Consider the following 17,666-nt stretch of genomic DNA (forward strand, 5'->3'; position numbering starts at 1 on the left):
ATCCCAGTTCTTCTATCTGTCTTCTCCTCCACTTCCTACCTCATCCCTTCAATCTGGTGTCCTTTAACCTCCTTAGCCCATGTCCTCACCCTCTTCTTCCTGCCTTTTCCTGTATTCACCCCATCCTTAATCCCCAGTCATAATAACCATCTCTTTTGTTGCATTTAAACTAGCTTTTAAACTAGATGATGGGAAAAAGTCGACAGTGAGTGATTTCAGTTACCCCAGTATTGACTGAATAAATGCACATCTCCTCCCCATCTGTAGATCTTTCCAGAATATGTGTAATATTCAAACTTGCCACAGGACTTTCATCTTGAACACCCTCGATTCATGTCCTCTTCCCCCAGGAGATGGTCTTTCAAAAAAAAAAAAAAAAAGCCCTGCTGATAGGAAGAAATGCTTATGAACGTAAATGCAAAATCTTCAGAAGATATTCCTTAAAAATACCAATTGGGGAAGAGTTATCAAATGTGTCAGAGAAAGCAATTCCAGTGTTGTGCTGGGTGGAGAGAAACCTAATGACTTTTTCAGCAGCACACTTAGAGGTAGCAGAAAATGTTCAGGCAGACTTTCTCAGCCACAATCCATTAGATCCCAAAACAATGGACTGTATCCCAATTTGCCCAGTTTGCGTTTGACCAAATTATGCACAAGCGGGGAAAGCCACTGATGAATTTAATGGCGATAAGCAGGAATGCGAAAATTGAAAGGTTTTTCAGTCAAAGCAAAAAGCAGGGTTCCTCCAGACTTGGATGCCGTGATTCAGGAATGGCCATCTGGGTTTAAGAACCTACCATAAAGCCCAACATCCTTTTTCTTACAGTCCAGGTCACAAGTAATTGACAGGATCCCAAATAGATTCCATATTGCTTATGCCCAGAGATAAGCAGTAGCTTTTCTCAAGTCTTCCTGGTTAATAACATTTTATGGACTTTTCTTCCAAGATCTTGTCCAAACGTTTTTTAAATCTAGCTGGTAAGTGCCTTTGCCACGTCATTCGGCAATGAATTCCAGAACGTAGTTATTCATTGAGTGAAAAAGTATTTTTTACAATTTGTTTTAAACATATTATTTAGTAACTTCAAGGTGTGTCCTCTTATCTTTTTATTTTTTGAAAGAGTAAACAACTAATTTGCATTCTACTCCACTTAAGATTTTATAGACCATATCTCCCCGCAGCCATCTCTTTTCCAAGCTGAAGGATCCTTAAACTCTTTGTCATTTCCTTGTAGTGCAACTGTTCCATTCCCTTTGTCATTTTCATAACTTTCTCTGAACCTTCTACTAGTCCACTGTATCTTTATTTTGAGATGTGGGACCAGAATTGCACATAGTACAGAGATATGATATTCTGTATTTTATTCTTCATTCCTTTCCTAATAATTCCTAACATTGTTTGCTTTTTTGACCAACGCCACATAGTGGACTGAGGATTTCAACATATTGTCCACTATGATGCCTGGGTCCTTTTCCTGGGTAGTGAGTCCTAATATAGAACCCAGCTCAGGGATTTGAGATGGTGTCTGTGTAGTTTTCAGTGAAGTGAGCTCACTTATTGTGGCCTGAAGATTTTTCTTTCTTAATTTGCCTTTTGCCAGCCATAATTGGATGAAAGAAGAAAGCGATGTCTGGAACTCACTGCAGACCTCCGGAACATCTCGTAGCTCCTTACCATCAGGATTAGAGCTGCTAGGGAGATTTGGAGAAGAAGTTATACTCGCATCTCCCCCAGGCTCATTGGTGTATTTGTCCCCAATGGATAGTACTCCTATGGATCCGGTGCAGCTTGGATGTCTGGTCCGCAGCAAAGAGAGTTGCAGCTGGATGATATCGAAGCAGTGGTTCCCTGGACAGGGAGCATGGGGAGACACAATATGGCTGCACTAACCAGTCTGGACATCTTCGGTGGCTCTGAGGAGTTGATGGCTAGGAGTAGAGAAAATGGAGGTTATGAACAGGCTTCTCATGCTGCTCAGAGTATCGATGTGTCTTCCCATGTAGCTTCTAAGAGTCTTCCCCTGTTAAGACCAAATCAGTTTACTCTGGAATTGATAGGGAAGCAATAGAAGACCTAGGGAGTTCCATCATGGCACGATTAATTCCCTTGGTTACTAAATGTGTCGATTTAAATAATCTGGGTCACAAATATCTACTTAACATTGACATTGATCATGTTAAGCTTGCCCAGGAATCTTATATGAAAGCAAATGTCACTGGTAACCAAAATGGAAAACCTTGAGAACATTCAAGGAGAAAAAAATCTTAGTTTCATAAACTTTCCTACACTACCACTGATATTTCTGAAGGAAATGTTTAAGCACTATCTGCTGGAGATATTAAAAAGGTGCCTGCACAAGCTATTCCACCAGTTTCTAAAACCTATTATTTGCCTCCTTTGAAGAAAGAAGAAGACAGTAAAGAGACGGAAATACAAGTTTATTCTTCTGTGGAAGAGTCTAACTTGAATTTTAATCTGCTGGATGTGGATTGGAGTATCCTTTCTGCAGAATCTGCAAGAGAGATAGTAGATGCCCTTCAAGGGGATCTTCTCAAATAAATGGTAATGGAACCCACAAGGGAGAGTGTGATACTCTATCTAATGCTCACTAATGGGGATAATGTTTCTAATTTCCAGACAGGTGCCCACCTGAGCATCAGTGATCATCAAATGGTATGGTTTGATATCACAAATAAAATACAGAGAATTCGCAAGAAGACCCAAGTTTTGAATTTTTAAAATACGGACTTTGACAAAATGGGGATGTACCTGGAGGAAGAACTCAAAGACTGGGAGAAATGGGCGAGGTGGAATAACAGTGGGCCAAATTAAAAGGAACTATTATTAAATTAAAAGGAACACTATCCAGCTTGAGGCCTTCATAGTCCTCCCCTATTTAATTTCCCTGCTTTTCGCCCAAATTATACAGACCCAATTCTCTATACTTGCTTCACCCATTTTATGTTTATCCAGGTTACTTCTACCCTGTTCATTGTTTTAATCCAGGTTACTTCTACCCTGTTCATTGTAAAACAAGACTTTGTCTCTGTTATTTTTTGCTGGTTGTAATGTAAACCGAAGTGATAATTAATCTTGTTAATTGAACCTCGGTATATAAAAATGTTATAAATAAATAAATAAATAAACTATTACAAAGGCAAGACATCTAATATGTTACAAAAATAAAAGGAATAAGAACCTGATTTGGTTCTTAAAGGAGATGGCTGAGAACATAAAGGTAAAAAGAACAGCATTAAGGAAGTATAAAGGATCCCAAAAAGAGGAACAGAAGTGAAACTGAGGGAGATGAAAAAAGAAATCAGGAATGCAAAAGGTTAAGTAGAAGAAAGGATTGCTAAAGAGATAGAGAGATGTCAAAACAGTTTTTAGATATATCAGAGAAAGAAGGAAGGCCCAAAGTGGTATAGTGAAATTGAAAGGAGACAAGGAGCAATGTGTAGCGAGAGACAAAGAAATGACAGAAATATTAAACAATACTTCAGTTTGGTGTTCACTAATAAGACTCTGGAGAAAGTCCATTGCTGGCTTACAAGACTGTAGATGGGAATGGGGTAGACATAACTCCTTATATGAAAGAGAATGTGTCGGAAGAGCTAGAAAAAATGAAAGTGGACCCGGTCATGGGGCTGGATGAGGTACATCCCAGGATACTATGGGAATCCAGAGATGTATTGGCGGGTCCACTGTAAGACCTTTTCAATAGATCCTTGAAATAAAAGAATTTTGAACTGTCTACAATCTAGTAAGTTGCTGGACCTTGAGGCAGCATGGATTCACTGGGGGAACGTCCTGTCAGACAAATCTAATTGATTTTTTTTTGATTGGGTGACTAGAGAATTGGATCAAGGAAGAGCGCTTGATGTGATTTACTTGGATTTCAGCAAAGCTTTTGAAACAGTCCCACATAGGAGGCTTGTGAATAGAAACATAGAAATGATGGCAGAAGAAGACCAAAGAGCCCATCCAGTCTGCCCAGCAAGCTTTCACACTTATTTTTCTCATACTTATTTGTTACTCTTGGCCCTTATTAGTAGCTTTTTGGTTCTAATTACCTTCCACCCCCGCCATTGATGTAGAGAGCAGTGCTGGAGCTGCATCAAAGTGAAGTATCAAGCTTAATTGGTTAGGGGTAGTAGCCGCCGCAATAAGGAAGCTACTCCCATGCTTATTTGTTTACCCAGCCTGTGCAATTCAGTCCGTGTTGGTTGATGTCTGAATATAAATCCTCTTTTCTTCATCCCCCCTGCCATTGAAGCAGTGAGCTGCACTGGATATGTATTTCAAGTGAAGCATCAGGCTTAATTGCAACAAGCAAGCTACTCCCCCGCTTATTTGTGAATGCAAATCCTTTTTTCCACATTTCCTCTTGCCGTTGAATCATAGAGCAATGTTGGAATCGCATTAACCATGTGTATGTTTATTGAATAAGGGTATTAATCATCAAGTAGTAGTTGTCATTACCACAAGCCACCCCCATGCCTCTTCTCTTCATTCACATCCTCTAGACTTTATGAATCCACAGTGTTTATCCCACGCCCCTTTGAAATCCTTCACAGTTTTGGTCTTCACTTCCTCCAGAAGGGCGTTCCAGGCATCCACCACCCTCTCCGTGAAGAAATACTTCCTGACATTGGTTCTGAGTCTTCCTCCCTGGAGTTTTAAATCATGACCACTGGTTCTGCTGATTTTTTCCAACGGAAAAGGTTTGTCATTGACTTTGGATCATTAAAACCTTTCAAGTATCTGAAAGTCTGTATCATGTCACCCCTGCTCCTCCTTTCCTCCAGGGTATACATATTTAGATTCTTCAATCTCTCCTCATAAATCATTCGATGAAGACCATCCACCTTTTTGGTCGCCCTTCTCTGGACCGCCTCCATCCTGTCTCTGTCTCTTCGGAGATACGGTCTCCAGAACTGAGCACAGTTCTCCAGATATAAAATGAGAAGCTTTGGAGTGGGCGCCATGGTAGTGGGGTAGATTACAAACTGGTTGACTGACAGGAGACAGCGTGTAATGGTAAATAGAATCTGCTCTGAAGAGAGAATGGTGTTAAGTGGAATGCCTCAAGGATCGGTTTTGGGACAAGCTCTGATCAATATCTTTGTAAGTGACATTGTGGAAGAGATAGAAGGTAAAGTTTGTCTGCTTACAGATGATACTGAGTTGTGCAAGAGTGGATGCTTCCGAAAGAGTAGAGGGAATGAAAAGTGATTTAAGAAAGCTTGAAGAGTGTGGTCAAAGATTTGGCAGCTGGGATTCAGTGCCAAGAAGTGCAGTCATGCATCTGGGAGCAGTAATCCAAAAGAGTTGTAAGTGATGGGGAGTGAAAGACTAATGTGCACAGACTGGGAGAAGGACCTTAGGGTGATAGTGTCTGGTGATCTGAAGATGCCAAAGCAATAGCTAAAGCCAAAAAATGCTTGACTGCATAGAAAGAGGAATAACCAGCAGGAAAAAGAAGGTGATAATGCCCTTGTACAGGTCCTTGGTGAAGCCTCACCTGGAGTACTGCGTTCCGTTCTGGAGCCCATATCTATAAAAGGATGGAAACAAGATGGAGGCAGTCCAGAGAAGTGCTACCAAAATGGTGTGGGGTCTGTATCTGAAGACTTATCAGGAGAGGCTGAAGGATCTAAACACATTTACCAAGGAGGAAAGGAGGTGCAGAGCAGGTATGATACTGACCTTCAGATACCTGCAAAGATTTAATGATGCAGACATTTTGAACCTTTTCCATTGGAAATGAAACTCCAGGGGGGACGACACAGAGCCAAGATCAGGAAATATTTTTTCACGGAGAGGTTGGTGGATTCCTGGAATGCCCTTCCAGAAGAGGTGGTAAGAATGAAAACTGTAAACAAATTGAAAAGGGCATGGGATAAACACTGCAGATCCCTAAAGGCTAGAGGTTGGAAATGAAGAAAAGGGTTCATGGGAGTAATCTATATGAAGCGGCAGTTAATACCCTTAACAGAAACCATGGAGATTACTATCCTTAATCAGTTAGCCTTGATACTTTTGAAGTAACTGCAGCATTGCTCTGCACGTCGACGATGGGTGCAAAAAGGGGAATTGGATTCAGATGACAAATGACCTTTACAGTCTGGAGTACTGATATGCAGACATTAGAGAAAAAGCATAGGACTGCGTCTATGGCCAAGTCCGAAAGCAAAGCATGTTCAAGAAGCACTGTCTGAATTATCATGAAAGCTGCTCATCCCATAAAAATGTTGCTAACAGTAATTTTGTTATGGGTTTGATAGTTCTTTGATTTTTTTTTTTTTTTAATTCTTTATTTATCAATTTTTTTCAATCTTACAAATGAAGCAAGTGGTTTATACAATTGAATTTACACATTCAAATACAATTTCCAAAAGTAAGCAAATAATACAATAAACCTTGTAATACTGCTTCATAAACGTATAAAGAAAGAAAAAAGGGTCTATTTCACTATTATTAAGAACACATAATTCAAGGTAATAGGGTAGACTTATAAGGAGGAAAACAACAACCTCAATTTACTTGTACTTCTCCTGACTTAATTGGTGATTGGGCCTCTAATTTACTTTTCTCCAAATAGTTTTTCATATCCTGAGGATCATAAAAGATATACCTATTTCCTCTATGTCTCATCAAGCATTTACAGGGGTATCTGATATTGACCTGAGCCCCTATTTCTCTAGCTTCCTTAGCAAGTCCCACAAATATCTTCCTGCGAGCCTGGGTATCTTTCACTAAATCTGGATACATCCAGAGTTTTTGTCCGTAGTACAACTTTTCACGATTTTTCAAAAAGGTCGTAAGGACCAAATCTCTATCTGCTGAGTGGGTAAAAGATACCAGTAATGTTCCTCTCTGTTCTAATTGCTCCTCAGATGGAGTTTCTAAATATGCGGTAAGATCTGTTTCTAAATTAACATTACGATCTCCTAAACTCATCTCACCTCCACTTTTCTTTGAGGGAATAAAATAAATTTTTGATATATCTAAGATATTTCCTTGAGGCACCATTAGAATATCTTTAAGATATTTTCTAAACTGTTCCTTTGGTGAAATTAACTTCACACTTGGGAAGTTAAGGACTCTCAGATTTAAATATCTTAATTTATTTTCTACATTTTCTAACCTCCTCTTCAACATATTTTCAGATTGTATAAATGTAGTTTGTACCTCTTGGATTACGGATATTTTATTCTCTATATCTTTAGTATGTTCTTCTTGTATTTTTACCCTAGGTTCTAACTCTTGTACCACATTTTGTGATTTATTCAATGACCCGGCTAACATAGAAACAGATTTTTCTAGGGTCACAATTGCTTGCCATATTGAGTCAAGGGTTATGAATTATCCAATTTGGGCAGTAAGAGATCCACATTCACCAACCCCATTCGACTAGCCTGTGAAATCAAAAGCATTTCACTAGTCGCTTCATCCTTCCTCTCTAGATCTTTCGACAAGTCTTTATGTCCATGTAAAGACACTCCAGTTGTTTCCCCAGAGCCTCCCTCTACATTCAGAATCTTCAGATCTCTTAACTGATTCTTCTGAAGAAAGTCCTGGTTCTCTCCTGGGTTTGGAGGTAAGGGTGTCACAGGAGCACCTGGGCTCAACGATGTCTGATTGTCCAGTGGGGAAAGGCTATGTTCCTCGCCTTTCCCCTCAGCGGACCCCCCTCCAGGTGTAGAGGTTGTTACCGGGGAGAAAAAGCCCTCAATCTTCAACTGAGCAGGGATACCTGAGGCGGTTGTAGAGGACTCCGTCCTCAGGCGTCCTTTCCGCTTCGTATGTGGCATGATAATAGGTAATAATGGATGTGGGCTTACCTCCGCGTATCCTCCTTTTAATATTCGAAACGACCCTTTGTGAAGAGGAGAAGAAGGTCAAATCAGCACCAAAGTCTGCAACTAAGTCGCGAGCGCCCCTTGGGCGCGCGCGGCTTAGGCAACGCGCCGGCGGACGCGATGCGCCGCAGTAGAGTGAAGTGATAAAGAAGCCTCCGGTCAACGTCACAAGGTAAGGAGGGCGTGGTTAGGCAGCAGCCGTCGGGGCCAGGAAGTTCCCTTACCCCCGGAATGCGTTGTTCTCAGCCAAACTCCTTCTCCTCTCAAAGTTCAGCAAGCAGCTCTTCAATTTTAAAGAAGCCTCCGGTCAACGTCACAAGGTAAGGAGGGCGTGGTTAGGCAGCAGCCGTCGGGGCCAGGAAGTGCCCTTACCCCCGGAATGCGTTGTTCTCAGCCAAACTCCTTCTCCTCTCAAAGTTCAGCAAGCAGCTCTTCAATTTTAAAGAAGCCTCCGGTCAACGTCACAAGGTAAGGAGGGCGTGGTTAGGCAGCAGCCGTCGGGGCCAGGAAGTGCCCTTACCCCCGGAATGCGTTGTTCTCAGCCAAACTCCTTCTCCTCTCCTAATTATGACATTTATAATGTGAATGTGACTCAACTCACCATAGGTTCTCACATGCATGAAACACTGACCCATGATCGTCACGGGGCTAGATATAAAAGTACAGTTTGCATCCACGGGAACCCCCCTGACCCACAATAATGGATGTAAAGCAGAACTATGACATTCAACTCACCCTACAAAAATGATGTTCTGGTATCATCTCAGTAACAGCAACTCCAAACTCCTACTTCCAGGCTCAATAGCCTTACTTATGAAAAGACAGCAGTTTACCACCAATGCATGTCCTCTTGAGAAAACACAACAAATAAGACCAATACAAACGCTTACATGCTAGTAAAATATCTCATCTAGGTAACAGACACAGAACCGACCTAACATACTCCCAGGATCTGTAGTAATGCACATAAACTAATCCGCACACAGTTACACCTGTATTATGGAATACACTCAAACAGGAGCAACCCTATCTATGAAAAGGCAACACTACAAATATTAAATCAGGTCCTAAAAACCAATACACCTCTTATTAGGAAAACAGAACTAGCAAGCAGCTATAGATCCCCACACAGAAATAATTGTAAAACTATACTAATAAGCAGAATAAATGTTTCAAAACAGCTATGAACAGAATAACATCCAACAATTAAAAACTCATAAAAACTATTAAACATTCTCCAAACACCAATAAAATATTTCAAAAAAAGCAGACATCAGACAATTAAAATGGCAGTCAATCAAGAAAAATAAACTTAAAAAGCCACCTTTTACTTACCCCCTCCAGCAGCTCTCCTACTTCCCTTCCATGCAGGCCGTGGCACGCACCAGAAGCAGCAGTAGAAGCTAAGCTCTATACTTATGGTCCTCTTCCTTAGTGCCCATGTCTCTCACACACACCATACCAGTCATGCCCCCATGACCAGTTTCTGTCTCTCACACACCAATCATCTCCCAAACAGTCTTTGGCACACACACACCAGTCACCTTCCTGAACAGTTTCTCTCATGCCATACATACACACAGGCTTCCCACTCCCGTGTTCTACTTACATATATGGGCTTCTCACTCTCATAATCACTTTCTCTGTCTCTCTCTCACACACACACACACTCACCAGTCTCTCACTCCCATGCTTCTTCTCTCCACATGCACAGGCTTCTCATTCCCATAATCACTTTCTTTCTCACTCTCTCTCTCACACACACACACACAAAGGCTTCCCACTCCCATGTTCTCTTTCAGATATACAGGCTTCTCCCTCCCATGCTGTGTCTTACACACACCCAGATTTCTCACTCCCATGCTTACTCTTCACATACACAGGCTTCTCATTCCCATAATCACTTTCTTTCTCTCTCACACACACATACAAACACACACCAGTCACCGGATCTCTCTCATGCATACACACACACACAGGCTTCCCACTCCCATGTTCTCTTTCAGATATACAGGATTCTCCCTCCCATGCTGTGTCTCTCACACACCCAGGTTTCTCACTCCCATGCTCACTCTCTTCACATGCACAGGCTTCTCATTCCCATAATCACTTTCTCTCTGTTACATACACACCAGTCTCTCTCATTTCCATGCTCACTCTCCACGTGCACAGGCTTCTCATTCCCTGAATCACATTCTCTCACATTCACACACATCAGTCTTTTTCTCTCACACACACCGTCACCTTACCAACCAGTCTCTTTCATGCATGCACACTCACCCAGGTTTCTCACTCCCATGCTTTCTTTCACACACACACACCCCCCCACACACACACAACACCAGGCTTCTTACGCCCATGCTTTCTCACATACCCAGACTTCTCACTTCCATGCTTTTTCTCTCTCACACACACACACACACACACACACACACATATCAGTCACCTCCCTGACTAATGTCTCACACTCTAACATACACATCAGTCATCTCCCTGAGCAGTCACTTTCATTGTCTCTCACATACGCACAAACATACACACACACACATCAGCTCTCTGACCAATTTCTCTCAATCACACACTGGCTGGCTGCTTCTCTCTCTTTCTCTCACTCACTTCCTCTCCCCCCTCCCCCCCCCCACCCCCCGAGCACAAATGGTAGCTGCAGCAGCCCCCGCAGGCCAAGAAAGAAGAATCCCATCGGCCGCGGGAGGCTCATGCTGCTGACTCCTTTCTCGATTACCAGCTGCTTCAATTGCTCGTGGGCCGATGCTGCAGCCGCCGCTGCTACTTTATCACGCGGCACGGCTCTTTCTCCTTCGCGCGCACCGCATATCACTTCCTGTTCCGGGTCATGGGGGGGGGGGCAGGCGCGGGAAGAAGAATAGGCCAGCCGCGGGTGCCACAGCTTCTAGCACCGCTGCCATTCCCACTGGGCTTGAACGTGCTGATAGCCCGGCGGCAACAGCAGCGGGAGAGACCAGGAGCGCACGACACACCTGCCGGTGCTTGGCGGCGCCGCCGCGAACTGGCAAAAAACCCCCAACGGTCCTGGTCCGCGGACCGGTGGTTGGGGTCCCCTGGTTTAGAGTAGTAACCGCCATATTAAGCAAGCTGCCCCCACTCTTATTTGTTTACCCAGATTGTGAAGTTCAGTCCTTGGTGGTTGTCTGAATGCAAATCCTGTTTTTCACATTTCCCCCTGCCGTAGAAGCAGAGAGCGACTCTGTATATGCATTCAAAGTGATATCAGGCTTAACTGGTTTAGGGTAGTAACCGCCATAATAAGCAAGCTACCCCCATGCTTCATTGTTTACCCAGATTGTGAAGTTCAGTCCTTATTGGTTGTTATCTGAATGCAAATCCCCTTTTCCACATTTCCCCTTGCTAATGAAGCAGAGAGCAATGTTGGAGTTGCAAAGGTTTATTGAGTAAGGGTAGTAATCATCAGGTAGTAGCCTCCATTCCAGTACTCCACCCCCATGGCTCTTCTCTTCATTCCCATCCTCTAGCCTTTATGGATCCACAGTGTTTATCCCATGCCCCTTTGAAATCCTTCACAGTTTGTCTTCACCACTTCCTCCGGAAGGGCATTCCAGGCATCCACCACCCTCTCCGTGAAGAAATACTTCCTGACATTGGTTCTGAGTCTTCCTCCTTGGAGCTTCAAATCGTGTCCCCTTGTTCTACTGATTTTTTTCCAACTGAAAAGGTTTGTTGTTGACCATGGATCATTAAAACCTTTCAAGTACCTAAAAGTCTATATCATATCACCCCTGCTCCTTCTCTCCTCTAGGGTGTACATATTTAGGTTCTTCAATCTCTCCTCATAAGTCATTTTATGAAGACCATCCACCTTTTTGGTCGCCCTTCTCTGGACCACCTCCATCCTGTCTCTGTCCCTTTGGAAGACTTACTGTACGCCTCCCCACCCCCACCCCCCATGGCCACTACTGGGCCGGATCATCCACAAGATTAGAACATCATATGGGATTAGTTCTACTAGTGGCCCCAGATTGGCCAAGACTACCATAGTATGCAGACATGCAAAGACTCCTTGCGGGGAACCCTCTGTGCCTTCTTCCACACAGGGACCTTCTCTGGTGGGGCCCGATTCTCCACGAAGATCCGGCTCGATTCTCTCTCTTGAGAGGACTCGCCTGAAGAAGTGCGATTACTCAAAGGCCGTGATTGACACCCTGTTCCGAGCACGCAAGTTCTTCACATCCCTGTCATACATACGGATCTGGAGAGTATTCGAAGCCTGGTGTGAGGACCGCGGAATTCTCCCATGGACAGCCAAGATTCCCATGATTCTGGAGTTCCTACAGGACGGTATGAAGAAGGGGTTGTCACTCAACTCCCTCAAGGTCCAAGTAGTCGCACTGGCTTGCTTCAGAGCAGAAGTGGACAGTATCCGGTTATCAACCCATCCGGACTTGTCCCGCTTCCTGAAAGGGGTTTAATAATCTGACCACCCCTAAAGTGGCCGGTGCCTCTATGGAATCTCAATGTAATATTAGACTTCCTAGCTGGGGCTTCCTTCAAACCAACACGCAGTCTGTCACTACGCCTCTTAACATTGAAAACGGCATTCCTGGTTGCAATATGTTCAGCTCGTCGCATCTCTGAACTACAGGCTCTAACCTGTCGGGAACCGTTCCTTAGGTTCACATCTGGAACTATACAACTGTGCATTGTCCCCTCCTTCCTTCCGAAAGTGGCTTCCGAGTTTCACTTGAACCAAACCATCTCTCTACCAGCTCCGGACGAAAATAAGGACTCGGAAGACTCATGCCTTCTTCGCCACCTGAATGTCGGCAGACTCCTGGTGCGATACCTGGACAGATTGGAACCAGTGCGCAAAACGGATCGCTTGTTCGTTCTTCATAGTGGGAAGAAACAAGGAGAAGCGGTCTTGCGGGTGACCATAGCCTGCTGGATCAAAGAAGTAATCAAGGCAGCCTACATAGAGGCAGGAAAGCCCTTACCTCTACAGGTTAAGGCTCATTCTATGAGGGCCCAGGCAGTCTCCTGGGCAGAAACCAAGTTGCTGTTGCCCGCCAAGATCTGTTGGGCGGCGACATGGTCCTCCATACACACCTTCTCCAGGTTCTACCGCCTGGATGTTCAGGCCCAGGAAGACGCGGCCTTCGCATGGGCAGTATTAAGTGGGCCACGGGCAGCCTCCTGCCCTGTCCGGGAGTAGCTTTTGTATATCCCATTGGTCCTGAGTCCATCTGGCTACACGCTAGGAAATGGAGAAATTACTTACCTGATAATTTTGTTTTCCTTAGTGTAGACAGATGGACTCAGCATCCCGCCCACAGCTGCCCCAGAAAAGGAGAGCCTCGGATAACAAACCTCGAGACTAAGCAAATACGGGTAAGCCGCGGCCTACTCCTAGTTCAAGACACCCACAGTTTGTCCAGTGTCGGCGTTAATTGGTTGAGTGCACTGGCGGTCTCCAGTTTGGAAATTAGTTGAACCAGTTCAAGTTTTACTCAAGTTTAATCAAGTTATTTAAGCAAAGATATATCCACAATGGCTTTTCGAAGAGAATACTGAAGAGCTGAAGTTACTGCAGGGGTATATCTAGAGTGACATCAGCTTTGAAATTTGACTCCATCTCCCAACTGCTAGCAGAAGAGCACAATACCCATTGGTCTTGAGTCCATCTGTCTACACTAAGGAAAACAAAATTATCAGGTAAGTAATTTCTCCATTTGCTAACTTCATGGAGTGCCCCCATGTCCTTGTATTATCAGAAAGAGTAAATGGTTCACATTTACCCGTTCTTGTTCTCTCATGATTTTATAGAACTCTATTATATCTCCCCCCCTCAGCCATCTTTTCTCCAAGCTGAACAGCCCTAACCCTTTTAGCCTTTCTTCATAGGGAAGCCATTCCATCTCCTTTATTATTTTGGTTGCCCTTATCTGAACCTTTTCTAGTACAACTATATCTTTTTGAGATGTGGTGACTAGTATTGCACACAAGTAATCTTTTTGTGTGGCTTTTGTATCGAGATTTCACCAAAAGCAATTTGAGCCCAGCAGTGATGTGCTTTGTACCTGTGTTTCTGGTACAAGTAAATTCAGCTTGAAGCTCTCCTTTAAGCGTATGGAAACAGCACAGGGAGCCAACCAAGGTCATGTCAGTAGCCAGATTTTATCAAAGCATCTGCCAACAATTCGACACCTTGAATCAAGGATGTAGAAAATTAGGTGGAGCCAGCAGATATTAACCAACTTTTATTATGCTCCTCAGTACCATCTTAGGCAGGAGCTGCACAAGCAGAAAGGATAAGACAGGAACAAAAACCAAGAGAATGGCTAGCGCAGAATCTGAATATTCCATGCGACTAGAGTGCCCTCTGCCACATGCATATCCTGCCCCTAGGAGACATAATTGTCTAGTCACAGGAACCACTCACTGCTGCACTATGGTCTCTGTAGTGCCATGTGCTCAACTGGTAGTTCGTAAAGACTATGCGTCAGTTTCAGTTATTGGTGAACCGAGAGCATTGTCCTTACACAGTGGTGGCTCTGGCAGGGTGTGCATGTCCAAATAGTCCAGTGTTTGATTACAAGTGACCTCTCAGTTAGTCAGTGTGGCAAAGCCAGATCTGTCCATCTGTGTTAGGATCTTGTATGACAGCAGTCCAGTGATCTTGATGATGGAAGCAGAGATCTATGTTGGTCTAGCCTATAATCTCTAGCAAACATAGGGTCTTGTAGTTCTTCAAAGGGATAGCAGTGTTAGTCTAATGTAGCAAAAATGACGAGGTGGGTGGCACTCTACAGGTCAGTTTATTGAGGCATGAGCTTTCGAGGATTCTTGTAGGATCGTGTAGTGTAAATGAGAGCAAAATAGATGGGCCCAAGGAAGCCTTACTCCTGTTCTGCTTAAGTTGTAATTCCATAGTGTGGTCAGGATTGAAACAGTCTAAGCATGTGTTCAGGCGGCATCCCATAAGCAGTTCCTCCGGATTGATCTGTGTAGTTGGACAAGGCATGACTTGTTACGAGATGAAGAATCACGCAAGCCTAGTAGGCCATTCTCCTTCAATGATTGTTTTTAATACATCTTTGATGACTGCACTATCCACTTTGCCAGGCTGTTTGCCTGGAGTCAGTGAGGTGCAAAGATGACAGCCCTAATTAGGTACATCTTTTTCTGCATTAGAAAATTGTACAGCTGAAATGGATAAACAGATTTTTGATCTTCAAATTAATGTTTCTCAAACTAAGTCTCTCCAGGACAGAATGGTTAAAGACAATATTTTTTTGTCTCCTGAAGTGGAGAACTTGGAGAACTCTTTGAGGCATTTTATAATTTTCCATGTGTTCCTATGGTAACTGCTAAAGATATGTTTAGAAGACACACGATGCAAGTTATTGTGATCCCTAAAGCTGCACTACCACCTATTGCTCGGATTTATTACCTTCTACCTCCTAAGAGTAATGCTGATAAATATCAAGAACTTTCTCCTATATTTGATAATCCCTTGGATGTCACTGCAACATTGGAAACAAATTCTGCTTTGGCCATATATGCTACAGTATTAGTTACCTTGGTAATAGATGCTGATAGAGACTGGCTTCTCAGAAAATATTTTAGATACTGAGGTTCCTTTTTTTTTTTTTTTTTTTTTTTTTTTTTGCAGTGTAGGGTTATGGCCTTTTCTGATGTTATATGTACACAAAGGAAATAGAAACAATTTCTTCCGTTGAGACCTAGGGTGTTGCAATTAAGTGCACAGTTTTTCCTTAAGTTCCCTTGCAAATGTTGGGTTAAACATGGTGGGAATATATATGTGTGTTGGGGGGGGGGGGGGGGCGTTTAGCCTAGTCAGCTTTGCTTCGTTTTATCTGATACATTTGCTAGCTTAGATCCCCCTGTTGCTGTGTTGGATCGGTATTCACATTTGTAGCCCCTAGAACTAGCTGCCATGTTTCCTTATTTCTTTTGGATTTTATTACATTTGGTAGATTGAGATTTAGGATCTTGTCATATTGTAGATTTGAGATATGAGCTGAAAATTATGTATAACTTTTTGTGATATTGTACCTTTTATCATTTATTTTCAGTATCAGCTTGTGATTTTTCTTTTCAAGTTTATCTTGAGACATGTTTTTTGAAACAGCATAAATAAAAAGTTAAAAAAAAAATTGCCCACCTTGCAGTCTTCAGAAATTGTGGCTGTTTTAAATGATATGTTACAAATTACTAGTAACAGGTTAGAGATTTCATGTTATAGTTCTTTTAGAGCTCTTTGGTGGAAGCCATCCAGTCCCGGTGATTTATTACTCTTTAGTTTGTCAATCTGATCTATTACATTCTCCATTGTTAAAGATATTTGTTTTCGTTGCTCAGAATCTCCACGACTGAATAATGATTCAGGTGTGGGTATGTTCCCAACATCCTTTTCCATAAAGACCAAGGCAAATAATTCATTCAAATTTTCTCCTATTTCCTTGTCCTCCCTGAGCAACCCTTTGCTCCTCAGTCATCTAGCAGCCCAGCTGACTTCCTCACAGGCTATTTGCTTCATATGTATTTGAAAAAGCTTTTATCATTAGTGTTTGCCTCACTGGTGAACTTTTTCTCAAATTCTTTCATGGCCTGTCTTAACCATTGTTTTACATCTAACTTGCCAGTACTTATGCCTTTGCCAATTTTCTTCATTTGGGTCTGCTTTCCATTTTTTGAACAATGCCTTTTTAGCTTTAACTGCCTCCTTTATGTCACTATTAAACCACTCTAGCAGTCATTTAATGCCTTCAGTTTTTTTTTTAATGCAAGGAATCCTTTATATCTAGGCTTCCAAGATGATATCTTTAAATAATGTTAAGGATGTAAGTCTTTCAGAAAATTAAATCACAATTATAGTCTCTTTGACATCCCACATAATCTCCACTAAGCAGAACAAAAAAAGCCACAGACCTTATAATAGACTCTAACAGCATTATTCTTCTTTCATAGCTTTATGAATAATAATTAATCAGATATATATATATTTTTTTCTTTTGCAGATAAAACATATACTTATCTTGTAGAAGCTATATATTTACAATAAGCAGTTCAGGAACCCCTATACAGTTCCATGTTTTGATATGCAATCTATATCAGGTGGATTATATTTTAATATCCCATATCATCTGAAATAAAACCATACATAAATGTTTTTTAGATCAAAAGACATTAAGAAAGCCAATCTGTCTTACTCGCTATTTTGGTTTGGCGTTCATGCCTATTCTGGCAACAAAATATTTTTTTTTCTACCAGAAATGACATCAAAGAAGCCATCCAGCATATATACAATCTTGTGAATTGTTAATTGCAGAAAAATCCCAAAATTATATCAGTGAATACCAGTCTATTTCTAGGTTTAATCCATTTGGTGCTATGGTATTTAAATTAAAAATCCAATATTTCTCTCTGTAATAAAACCATTGTTCACGATCACCTCCCCATGGTAAGGGAGGTATATGTTCAAGAACCCCCCCATCGTACATCTTGAAAACAGTGTCTACCCTCAATACAATGAGCCACTAGGGGAGTTTGAAATTTCTTTGTAGCAATACAACTTTTATGTTCTGTTTCTGTTGAACAATAAGGAGACAGCTAGCTCAGAACTAATTTGTGTACTCTGTCATTCTAACACTTTCTCAACAGTAGCAGCAATCATTTTTAGACATTGGGAAGTGTTGAAGATCTATCCCATGTTTACAAATTGCCCTTTGCTTATACACAGGGCAAAAATGTCAAGGACTTTGTGGTCAGTTCCTTTTTGC

The 17,666-nt window shown here is 42.3% G+C and overlaps 1 protein-coding gene across 2 annotated transcripts in view; it reads left to right on the plus strand.

The window, feature by feature from the left end:
- STAG1 (stromal antigen 1) overlaps positions 1-17,666 on the plus strand; it is an 815,655-nt gene that overhangs the window by 669,961 nt on the left and 128,028 nt on the right. The window lies entirely within an intron of this gene.

Source organism: Rhinatrema bivittatum, chromosome 9, assembly GCF_901001135.1.
Source record: "Rhinatrema bivittatum chromosome 9, aRhiBiv1.1, whole genome shotgun sequence".
In the NCBI taxonomy this organism is placed as follows: domain Eukaryota; kingdom Metazoa; phylum Chordata; class Amphibia; order Gymnophiona; family Rhinatrematidae; genus Rhinatrema; species Rhinatrema bivittatum.